Below are 12,845 nucleotides of genomic sequence, written 5' to 3'. Positions count from 1 at the left end.
GAGAAGGAGTTGAGGGCTACGCTAGGCAAAGAAGGCATTTCACATACGGCCTCCAGGGCTTCTTGCAATATTTCTGTCTGTATTGGAGAATGGAGGACATTCTTCCTGACTCTACTGCTCTCTCATCTTTGCATAAGCCCTAAATGCATGCTCCCTGCACTCTTTGATGGGTTACTACTGGTGGAAGGACGGCAGGGTATGAGCAGTAGACATTTTCTAGACACGAGAGGGGCATGGTTCCCTGGCTTCACTTCATGTCTAAATGATCCTCAGGGTCTTTATCTGAAACCAGAACACTCTGAGGCCAAGAGCAATGCCCTTGGGCTGGAATTTGTCCATCAATCAAGAGGAATCTGTTGCTAAAAGGATTGGTGGCAGCAAACATTTATAGAGAACTCTTTCCATACATTTTAAGCAGTTTACAAATAGTAACCTGAACAATAATCCAATGGAGTAATACTAGTATTACCTCCTCCCATTTTACAGATGAGAGAATCTAGGCAAAGAGAGATTAAATAATTTTATTTTTAAGCACACAAATCACTTATATTTCTATACACTTTCAATGAGTGATTCAAGCAGATTAAGAAAATATTTATGATACCATCAAAATAATAAAAAATAAATGTAAAAACTGTAAAATGCATGCTCTGAAAACTGTAAAATATTATTGTAATAAATTAAGAAATGCAAACAGCCAATAAGACCATGAAAGAAAATTTTTTTTGACAGGCAGAGTGGACAGTGAAAGAGAAAGACAGAGAGAAAGGTCTTCCTTTTTCCGTTGGTTCACCCCACAATGGCCTCTGCAGCTGCTGTGCGCTGCGGCTGGTGCACCTAGCTGATCTGAAGCCAGGAGCCAGGTGCTTCTCCTGGTCTCCCATGTGGGTGCAGGGTCCAAGGACCTGGGCCATCCTCCACTGCACTCCTGGGCCACAGCGGAGAGCTGGACTGGAAGAGGAGCAACCGGAACAGAATCCGGTGCCCCGACCGGGACTAGAACCCGCTGTGCCGGTGCCGCAAGTGGAGGATTAGCCTATTGAGCCATGGCGCCAGCTCCCATGAAAGAATTTTTAGAGCATCTTTAGCTAAAGAACAACCATATCAAAACCATGAGGCACTGCTACGTACCACCAATATTGTTAGAATAGAAAAGGCACATAACTGGTGTTCATGAAGATATGGAGATATTGGAACTTTAATACACTACTGATGGGAATATAAAATAGTGTAGGTGCTTTGGAAAACAGTCTGGCACCAATATTACCCTCTCTGTTTTACAGATGAGGGCACCAAGGCAAAGAGAGGTTAAATCATTTTCCCCTGGCTGCACTGAAGGTCAGTGACACAGCTGGGATCCAAGTCCAGGAAGGCTGGCTTCAGAATCTTCATCCTTAACTCCACACAGTGCTGCTTCAGCTGCTCATCAAATTAAGATGTTTCAAGAACACAAGAAGATCACTTGGTTCTTCTTACATATCCAAGCATGTTAAAATGACAGTGCGTCTGAGGATGTGGGTAAGACACGTTTGCACCAGTTCTCAGCACGGGTAATTCAATTTGGTTTAAGTCTTGACTTTCCCACAGATTTATGATTCTCAGTCTAGCGTTTCACACCTATTTGAAAGAGTAGATTAGTAAGGGGATTTGTTGGTGCATCCAAGAGCAACTTGCTTCTCTTGGCTCCGACTCATAGCCTAGGAACTCACTAAGTAACCAATTAATTTCATTTTCTCCTCTGCACTCATTCATCAAGTTTTATCCTAGTCTTTGTGTGTGCAAGGCGGTATTGGGCACAGGGAGAAGTGGAGAAGAGGAAGACTAAATGAAGCAGACAGAGACTCTGCCTTTAGACTGTGGGATTGTTTGCCTTTGCACACACTTACAAGCAAAGCTGAGAGCCTCACCGTACCTGTGTAAGAGCTTGCTTGTGTCATCTTTTAGTGCTCTCTCAAGTGCTACATATGGTGTGTGTGGGTGTCACTGATTTCCTGGAGTGTAGGATGCCCACATAAACAGATTCCATAAGAAAGGCCACTGGGGCACAGACACTCTTACAGGCTGATGGATCTCCAAGGTGTTCAAACTAGATGGAACAGTGATGGCGGATCCCAGCCCCGGACTTTGTGTGACGCTCCAGTGAGCTGAGTCAGGCTGCAGACTATTTTCTTCCTAGGACTGCTGCACAAATGATCACAGGCCTTTTCGTCTAAGCACAAACACATTCTGTCACAGTGTTGTGGCTGATACCCAGTAGTCTGAAGTCAAGGTATGAGCAGGGTTGGTTCCTTCTGGAGCTTCTGAGTGACGTTCTCCTGCATGCCTCTCTCCTAGCTGCTGCTGGTTGCTGGCAATCCCTGGCTTATAGATGCATCACTCCAACCTCGGCTTCATCTTCACGGGGTCACTTCCCTCTTTCTCAAATTGCTCTATGCCTTTCTTTCATGAACGCACCAGTCATTGGTATTGGGTGCATCCTAAATCTGGGATGATCTCATCCTGATACCCGTAACTTAATTATATCTGTGGGGACATTATTTCCAAATAAGGTCACAGGCACAGCCTCTGGGGTTTAGGACATGGGCATATGTTTTTTGGGGGCCACTATTCAACTTACTGTGTGGATTCAGAATCCTCCTCAACTCTGTGTTCCTGACAGCTGCTACTGATTGAGTGGTATTATTATAGAAAATAAAATCTATTTGCATCCCTAGAGTAATAGTCATTTATTTCTGTCTGAGTGTGTGCACATGCATATAAGGATAAAGAATTCTTATTTTTTGCCTAGATGGGTATGTGCAGAGGAATGCAAGTATATATATTATATCAGTCAGTGTTCCAGTATCCAACTCAAGTGGTTTAAACGTTAAAAAAAAAGCTAGTGAAGACACTGATGAATAACTACTTACAAAGGTGCAGGCAAGTTTAAAAATAAAAAGCAATAAAAATGTTGAGGCCATGAGGGAGGGATCATTATGACCAGAATGCCAGTGAGATCTGGAATTGCAGAGAAGGGACTTTCATGGCCTTGGAGGGACATATACTGTCAGAGCTGTGGCCCAGATCGTGGGGGGAGCAAGAAATGTCCCTGGATCTCTCTTCCCAACTCCTCATCTCCTGCTGGTATCTTCTGTTGACCAAACCCAACCAAAATCAGTTGTCAAGGGTTGCCTGGGAACAGAGTCCAAACAGGTGGGCCCAAGAAGGACAGAAATAACAGCACATGTCTGCACGTGGTGTAAGGGGGCCTCTTGGCATATCTACTTTGTACACAGAGTCTTGGAAGAGGACTAGGACTTAGAGATTCTGTGCTCTTACTTTTCATTATCCAGATGAAGAACCAGACTCCAAAGGGAGCGAGTGACTGCATGTGTGCTTGGGCACACTTACCTGGATGGGGTGTGACCTTCTGTCATCATCCATAAGTCCAGGAAGGGTGGATGGTGTGGCTAGTAAGCCCTTTAAAATCCTGGGGCTCTAAACTGGAAGAACCACTTTGTATCCCTAGCAGACACTTGTTGGTTATCTTCCCAGGGTCCCTTTTTCCTCCCTCCTTCCCTCCAGATTTGTTTGGGAATTCATGTGGTTCAAGGGAAGTTGCTTTTGCTGTTGGAGCAGTGGGGGATGTTAAGCCAAACAGCACCTCCAGTTCCTAGTAATGATGGCCTCTGGGGTGACTTAAGCAAATAAAGTCTAAGTGAAACTTCAGGATACTTGTTGCGGAAGCTGGAGCCAATGGTCTTCCATTGGTTCTAGATGTGTGTGGAGAATCCATGACCTGGGTAGCTGTTGGCAGTCATTGTGAAAAGAGTAGGGGTGTCCCTGTTAAGGTGAAGTTGAGACTGAAACAGAGAAGTAAAACTACTGAAGCCAATCTATGCTTCATTCCTTTTAGCAAGGAGAGCCAATAAGCTCCTTCTACAGTTTGAGCTATTTGAATGAGATTTTCTTATATGTGTAGTGGAAAGAGCAGCATGCAGGTGCAGGGCCTCTGTTGCTTTGTGCTCTTCTGGGCACCAATGTGCCACTGGGCTTCCTGGATTACTTTCACAAATGAAAGTGGAGGAAATAAAAGAAAGGATCAAAAAGCATTAAAGAAGGAAATTCTTTTTATGTTTCTTATTTTCCTCCTACAGAGGACACAAGTGCCATCATCCTGGCCACCAGGACCCCACAGACAAGCGCTTTCTAAAGAGCAGTGCTAGAAGCAACAGAGGGAGATGTTCTGTCTTTAAATCTCACCAGTAGTTTTCCTTTACCATGCCCTTGTCTATGGAGAAGCGGCCCCCAGCCTCAGATTCTCTCTCGGGGGTGTGGTGACATTGAAGGAAAGGCTGGGGGTGCTGAGGGTAGGTGTGAAGACAGGTTTGCAGAGTAAGGGTAGGAGGAAAGGCTTAAATGAAAATGTCAGAGATGTAGCAGGAGTAGAAATCTCTCAGGGAGTTCCCTCTATTTTATAGGAAGGTGGCCTGAAGCTTAGCTTTGGGATCCTCTTCCATATCCAGCAGCATTATGGGGATTTGCAGCCCTGAGTCCTAACTCTTGCTCCACCCACAGAGAGACGACCTCCCTGCCCCTCCCCAGTCCTGTGAATCACTTGCCCAGGAATGTAACCAGGTGACTGCAGCCAGCACTCTCTGGGCACTCCAGGCGGAAGGGCACCCTGCTGGGCTGCCTCTGAAGCCAGGTGACCGACTGTTAGAGCCTCTTGGAGCTGACTTGGAGGAACCAGGAAGCACATGTGACCTGGGTGTCCTCAGGTGACAGGGGGACTGAGCACTGAGTGCAGCAGTTAGCAGCAGTTGGCAAGAGTCTAAACGTTACGGGCAGTTCCTGGTGCGTGAGCGGCAGAAGCATTTCTTCCTTTTGCCTCCAGGGAAGGCTGAGGCTGGACTACAGGGGCTGGGCCTCTTCTCCTCAGGGAAGTCTCTCCTTTTCACTGTAGGATTGAAAAGGGCAGAGGGACGAAGCCCTAAGGAAGGGCCATGGCCTGAAGGGCACATGGTCGGGATGTGAAATGATGCTATGGAGCTGGAAGCGAGAGTCAGAGACATCGCTCCCACATCACCCATTCATGGGAAAGGAGGCTGGCTGATTCCAGACATGGAAACCTTTCCTGAAGGTTCCTTGCAAGCTGTTGGTAGAGCTGAGACTAGGGCCCAGGCTCTTCACTTCCGGACTGAACGCATTCATTATTTATTGTGGTATAAGAATGTATCCCCAAAATTGAAACCAAGAGTACCTATTCTTTCATGTTTCTGTGTGACTTCACTGGATCCCTTGGCTTAGCATCTCAAGACGTCACAGTCAGGGTGTTAGGAGGGGACATTCTCAACTGAAACCTCAGTTGAAGGAGAATCTGCTCCTAACCTCCCCTCTCAAGTTCACTGTCAGGATCACAGTCCTCACAGGTGGCTGAACTCAGAACTCCTGTTCCCCATGGGCTGTTGGACAGAGGCCTCTCTCTGGCCCCTGTCACAAATGGCCACTTACAGCCTACTGTTGATGAGGTAGTAAGAGAACAAGAGGGAGTGAAGAAGATTGTAGTCCGTGTCTATTTCTAAGCAAACCTTGCAAAGGCTTCTCATCACTTTCACTGTATCACCTGCATCGACACAAATCACTAAGCAGCCCACATTCCTGAGTACCCAGGGGCAGCAACACATCTGGACCATCTAGAGGCTAACCACAAGACTAAGCGCCTTCCACTGTGATTTCTCACCTCACTAATCACAGAGCAGAAAGGTGTGGGAAGGCAGATGCCTACAAGGTGGAGGATCTGTTGTCCAGCTGTTGTGTTCTATTTTGCATTTGGAGTAAACAACCTCCCCTAAAGGAAGAGGAAGCATGAAACCCCAGAGAGGAGCAATTGTAGCATTGGTTAGCAAATATGTATTTTATCCTAATATAAATTTTTCTTCCTTCATTGTTGACCAGTTGCTCGGCAGCAGGTAGAATAGTCTGATTATTAACTATGGCCCCAGACAAGTAACTTATCCTCATGTACCCTCAGTCTGCTTCTCTGATCACCAGGACAATACATCAACCTCATAGGACCCATCAATGAAACATAATGCCCTTCATTGACTTAATTGATAAAAACAGGCCTGCTGGAAAGGCCAACAAGGACTGGCCCTCTCATGAAGCACTTTAAGGAATGCACATGTTAGCCAATGTGATGTGGCAGGAAATAGGAATAAGTGGTAGAACTAGCCAGAAAGAGCAATCAACTGTATTATTTTCAAGTTGTGTAATGATGTATGGTTTTCTTGCCTGTCTTGACAAGATACCACAGTCTGGGAGATTTAAACACTAGAAATTTATTGTCTCACCATTCTGGAGGCTATACAGACCCAAGATCAAGGAGTCAAAAGTTTTGTCTTCTTCTGAGTTTCTCTTCTTGACTTGTGTCCATCTACCCCTTGTTGTATCTCCACAAGGTTGTCCCTCTGCATGCACACGTCTGATGTCCCCAGCTTTCCTCTCCTTATGAGAACATCAGCCAGACTGGATTACAGCCCATGCCAGCGTCCTCATCTTCACTCACTCACCCCTTTCAAGACCCTCTCTCCAAAAGCAGTCAGACTCTGCAGTGCTGGGATTAAAACTTCAACATATGGGGCCAGCGCCCTGGCGCACTAGGTTAATCCTCCGCCTGTGGTGCTGGCATCCCATATGGGCACCGGGTTCTAGTCCTGGTTGCTCCTCTTCCAGTCCAGCTCTCTGCTGTGGCCTGGGATTGCAGTGGAGGATGGCCCAAGTGCTTGGACCCCTGCACCCGCATGGGAGACCAGGAGGAAGCACCTGGCTCTTGGCTTTGGATCGGTGCAGCGTCGGCCGTAGTGGCCATTTGAGGAGTGAACCAACGGAAGGAAGACCTTTCTTTCTGTTTCTCTCTTTCACTGTTTGTAACTCTACCTGTCAAATAAATAAATAAAATCTTTAAAAAAAAAGAACAAAAAAACTTCAATATATGACTTTTTAGGGGGGCACAGTTCAGCCAATAACAGATGACATATCTAAAACCACCAAATGAGTGGACTGAAAATTTTGGAGGACTGGTACAAGATCAGTGAAGTAGCGGGATGTAAAATACATCTACAAAAGAGTTTTACTGTGTATCAGTAATGACCTATTGACAGATACAGTGCCAACAAGACGGCCTTTACAAGAACCACCATCCTTGGCTTGTAAGAGTGCTTTCACAAAGGAAATGTGGCTTGAAACTCAGGCCTTCATTGAAAGAGTGCAACTCATAGCTGGAGTTTCGTGAAGGATTTTATGCAAATATCCCAGAGTCATTCATCCCGAAAGCACTAAACCATGGGGAGTTCAGGTACTCAGCATGGTGTTGTTGGGCTAGACCTAACTGGCCCACCATCTCTTGAGGTCTTCATTTTTTTCTCAGCTGGGACACGTGTCCTCAAAAGCCACCTGGCCCAGCCTGCTCTGCTCCAGCATGGGGACATGTTAATGCAGGGAATATTACCCACCCACATATACCCCAAAAGGGCTTTCAGTCCTGCCAACCACCTGCAGAGCCCATTTATATCATTAAAGGCCTCATTTGGGCCATCTCCACAGAACAAAGAGATTCTCTGTGCTGCAGGACTGCTGATGTCTCCACTTCTTGCCAGAAAGAGATTGCTCACAGCCTGAAGAAATTTCTCAAAAAGTTAATTATAGAAGTAATGTGTGATAAAATTAAAACAACACACATAAATCAAAAGTCTCCTTTGTTCAACACTAATTTTCTCTTCTCCCAAGAGATGATCATGGTCAACAGGGTGGTTAAACATTTGGAACCATGTGCAAAGTCACGCACACATGTGCTTATATGCTTGTAAACACACACACAATTTTCACAAAGTTCATGGAGCATGTATATTATACAAAAACTACGCATGGATTCAATTTTTTTGTGCTAAAATGAACTTAACTTGCAATTTTATTTTCCATAAGCTTTTTTTTTAAACTTTTATTTAATAAATATAACTTTCCAGAGCACAGCTTTTGGATTGCAGTGGCTTTCCCCCACTGCCCATAACTTCCCTCCCACCCACAACCCTCCCATCTGCTGCTCCCTCTCCCATTCCATTCACATCAAGATTCATTTTCAATTATCTTTATATACCAGAGTGTCAATTGTTAAGTCAACAACAGGAGTCACTGTGCACTTACTCCCCATGTAGGATCTCTGTCCTTAATGTGTTGTACAATGTAAATTAATGCTATAACTAGTACTCAAACAGTACTTTACACTTTGTGTTTTGCTGTGAGTCCATAAACTTTTTGAAGTGCCCTCATGCAGACACATGCATACAGTTATATTCATGCATGTGTGTCTATACACACACAGACATACTAACCTTATTTTGAAATATAGAGAGTATCCTATTAAATTTAAAGGGGATCATGCTGTGTGTATTTTTTTCTCCACTTAATTACATGACTTGGAAATCTATCCATGCTAGGACATCTGTGTGTGTCTATGCACATGCATGCACACACACACACACACCTACTTCAGAATTGCTTGTTAACTTATTTGAAAGGTTAAGGGAGAGAGAGAGAGAGAGAGAGAGAGAGAATATCTCACCCACTAGTTCACTCCCTAAATGCCCACAACAGTCAGGGCTGGGCCAGGCTGCAGCTGGCAATTCAAGCTATGTGAACTATCACCTGCTGCTTCTGAGAGTGTGTGTTAGTAGGATGCTGGAATCAAGAGCAGAGATAGGATTTGAACCCATGAACTCTGATATGGGATGAGGGCATATTAAATGGCTTTTTAACCACAACACCAATTACTATAGAATATGTCATGATGTAGGTATAACTTATTGCATTTGACTAGTTCCCAAGGGTGGAAAAATAATCTACATTAAGCTTTATTGCTAGTCTATTTTTATTCGTTTAGTAACTCTAGGTTAAGGGGGTCAGTAACTTTTTAAACAAAAATACTTATTTATTTGTCAGGCAGAAAGTCAGATACATAGATAAAGAGAGAAGGGCAGAGGGAGGGGGAGAGGAGAGGAGAGGAGAGGGGAGGAGAGAAGAGAGAGAGAGAGAAAGAGAGAGAGAAGAGAGAGAAACACTCCTATCCACTAGTTCACTCTCCAAATGCTTGTAGTGGCTAGGACTGTGCTGGGACCAGACAAGAAGGCAGGAAAACAGTCCAGGTCTCCTATGCGGGTAACAGGAATGCTGTTAGAAACATCACTACTTCCTCTCAGGGGCCTGCATTGGTAGAAAGTTGGAATCAGAAGTTGAAACCAGAAATCAAACCCATTTATTCCAACACAAGAAATGGGGAGCTTAACCACTAGGCTAAATGGCAGCTCCTGCGTCTTGCTAACCTCAAATGCTGCTGCATTACTCAACAGCTCTTGTGGGGGTTTATAAGGATTTCTCTAGAACAGATACTGTCGTAGTCAGTTTGTGCTTCTATAACAAAATGCCTAAGACTGGGCAATTTATAAGCAAAAATTTATTTCTCACAGTTATGAAAGTGAAAAACATAGATCGAGTCGGCAGCAGGTTTAGCGTCTGGTGAGGACCCAGTGTCTGCTCCCAGGACGTTTCTCAGAGAGGGCACACGCAATGCTCCCAAATGGCAGAACACAGAAGAGCAGGACGTGGCCTGCAGCTCCCTGCAGCCCTATAAGGCACTCGTCCTTCAGCCTTCATGGCCTAATCACGTCCTAATGGCCTCATCTGATGCTAAAACATTGGGGATTAGGCTTCAAAACAAATTTTGGAAGGATATAAACATTCAAACCATAGCAGATGTCAAGAGGTCAAATTTCTGGGTCCCACTGTTAGGCCATTTACTTAAAACAAAATTGTTGAAATACAGTATACAATACCAAGAAATGCACACAAGTGTACAGCTAAGTGACTTTTTTTGTCCCCAGGGCACAATGATAAACAACACCCAGATTAAGAACCAAACATTAGTAGTATCCCAAGAATCTTCACTATTCCCCCCTCCTTGTTTTTTTTTTTTTTATTTACATCTTTAATAAATCAGCTCTTAAATTTATTTTTTGGCATATGTTTCAACTTTTACCATAAGGGTTTCAAAAATTTTACGGCCCAAGTTTCTGCCTGGATGCTCGAGACATAACCCTATGATTCCCCTCACATTTTATGGGCATTGACACGACATGTTAGCTGCATTGTTCAGTTTGTCAGTTTTCTTTCTCAGATCAGACCTTGGAACTGTGATCTACTGAAGATCTAAAGTCTTTCTTGATGAAGAATCAGCCTCAGAATACAGTGCTTCATTTTTCTGATTTGAGCTAAAAAAATCTGAATATATAGTTTATATATTGGACAATCTAAAGGCACACAGGTTGGTACGACTTTACCCAGATCAGAATAAAAAATGTCAGATTGTGTTTCACTCTCTGGCTACCCAAGTGACCTCTCTTAGTTCTGATTCTGAAGGGTGCCCAGTTCCTTCCAGGGGCATGCTATGGTTAAACCACCCCAAGGTCAGGTGCAAACTTCTCTCCCAGCTGTCCTTTGGCCAGAGCTGGCTGGTTGCAAACTCTCTTGGTTCCTCTAGCCGACTCTTTCATTCCTGTTCTCCCCACAACTGCACCCTGGAGCAAGGCCCTCAAGTTCACTCTCTGAGCTCAGATGAGTGTTAGTCTGAGGTCTGACAGACACCCCATCCTTCTCTATACCCAGATCTCTTTATTTCACCTCAACAGCCATATATTTTTCTGTCCCCACCAGCTCCCTGGACAGAACTCAACCATTCTCAGTTCTGATCAGCTTTGTCAAATCCAACTTTACTGTTACAAAGTGGCTGCATTTGCAGTGGAAGTTACTTCAGACTCCAGGGAAAAGTTTGCATGGAATTGAGAAGCAACACATATAAAGAATAAATCCATGTACTTAACAGATAATTATCAGGTAATCCAGTTGCAGTGGTGGATGCTGGGGATACTAACGCCAGTGAGAAAGAAATAGGATGAGGTTATTTTGAAAAGTTTATGGAAAAAAATGTCTGATGTGAAAAAAAATCTATGCATGAGTTTTTTAATTTTTATTTATTTATTTATTTATTTTTATTTTTATTTTTTATTTGACAGGTAGAGTTACAGACAATGAGAGAGAGACAGAGAGAAAGGTCTTTCTTCCGTTGGTTCACTCAAATGGCCGGCGCTGTGCAGATCCAAAGCTAGGAGCCAGGTGCTTCTTCCTTGTCTCCCATGTGGGTGCAGGGGCCCAAGTACTTGGGCCATTCTCTACTGCTATCCCAGGCCACAGCAGAGAGCTGGACTGGAAGAAGAGCAACCGGGACCAGAACCCAGCGCCCATATGGGATGCAGGCGCCGCAGGCAGAGGATTAGCCAAATGAGCCACAGCACTGGCCATATATGAGTTTTTGGTGTAAAATATTTAGCACCAAATAAACTTACCTTTCAATTCCATTTCCCTATGATATTTTTGAAATTCCTTCAGAAACAAACCTAAAGACAGTGTCCAGCCTCATGAAGCTTACAATCTGGGAATTACATAAGAATGGGATAATGAATGTGAAATGTTGTTTGGATCTGACCCTGTCAGTGCAGGCTGGGGTGGGAATGCAGGCAGTGGAGTGGCATTGGATGCTTCCCTAACACCATTCCTACTGAAGCTTTTTCTCTGAGTTTTTTGTGAAAACCAGGGTGTCCAGGTTTCCTAAACCTTAGTTCCCTGAACTTTCCACACCCTCTTGCCGCTTTGGCTCTCATTTTCTAATGTGAACATAAACAATGGGTCTGAGGGGACCTCCTCCTAGTGGAGATGTATGTGGTCATTGGTCAGCAGCGTCACCACCACTCCCCTGTCCCTCCATGCAACACACATTTGTTGAGCATCTCTTAGGTACTAGGCACTCCAGAAGAGGCTGATATCCCAGTGGAGTACTGCACATCACACTGTCCTCATGGCTATGTCCAGGACTGGAGCACCAGTTTGGGTTTACAGAGCTCTCCCTTAACCGCTCTAACTAAATCACTACCCTGAAAATTCAGCTGTTGTTGAATGAGCAAGGTTGGGAACTCCTGGTGTGCAAGCAGAGGGGCCTGGGACAATGCTTTGCATCTTTCAGGTTCTTAACACATCCTTGGTGAAGAACTGCTTGTTGGTGTTAATATCCGGCTCACCTCAAAGGCACGTGACCTCTTACGAGGGCCACTCTTTGAACACAAGCACCAAGAGCTGACATACAGGCCTTTCACATCACAGACATTTTTTTTTTTTGACAGGCAGAGTGGACAGTGAGAGAGAGAGACAGAGAGAAAGGTCTTCCTTTTGCCGTTGGTTCACCCTCCAATGGCCGCCGCAGCTGGCACGCTGCAGCTGGCGCACCGCGCTGATCCGATGGCAGGAGCCAGGTACTTATCCTGGTCTCCCATGGGGTGCAGGGCCCAAGCATTTGGGCCATCCTCCACTGCACTCCCGGGCCACAGGAGAGAGCTGACCTGGAAGAGGGACAACTGGGACAGAATCCGGCGCCCCGACCGGGACTAGAACCCGGTGTGCCAGCGCCGCAAGGCAGAGGATTAGCCTAGTGAGCTGCGGCGCTGGCCTCACATCACAGACATTTATGAACCACTGGTTACCATCCTAGATGGGGTGGGAAGTTATAGTCCAGGTACAGAGCAGACATTCAGTGAGCCTTTACTGATTGAGTGGGGAGGAGACCCTGTAGCAAGCAATGTGGATGACAAAGCTTATGACTGTCTTCAGGGAAATTTGCCTCTTTAGAGCCCTGAGGCCACACCCAGCAGCCATAACATCATTGCATCCACAGGAGCTGAGGACTCCTAGAGAGGGAAGCACAGTGA

The 12,845-nt window shown here is 45.1% G+C and overlaps 1 long non-coding RNA gene across 1 annotated transcript; it reads left to right on the top strand.

Moving 5' to 3' along the window:
• Positions 1-1,283: 1,283 nt before the first annotated feature.
• Positions 1,284-2,713, top strand: LOC138848931 (uncharacterized). The gene is made up of 2 exons (XR_011387118.1): positions 1,284-1,518; positions 2,335-2,713. It is a non-coding gene; the product is annotated as an uncharacterized lncRNA (long non-coding RNA).
• Positions 2,714-12,845: the final 10,132 nt, after the last annotated feature.

This window comes from Oryctolagus cuniculus, chromosome 3 (assembly GCF_964237555.1).
Source record: "Oryctolagus cuniculus chromosome 3, mOryCun1.1, whole genome shotgun sequence".
In the NCBI taxonomy this organism is placed as follows: domain Eukaryota; kingdom Metazoa; phylum Chordata; class Mammalia; order Lagomorpha; family Leporidae; genus Oryctolagus; species Oryctolagus cuniculus.
This window is presented reverse-complemented; position numbering and strand designations above follow the sequence as displayed.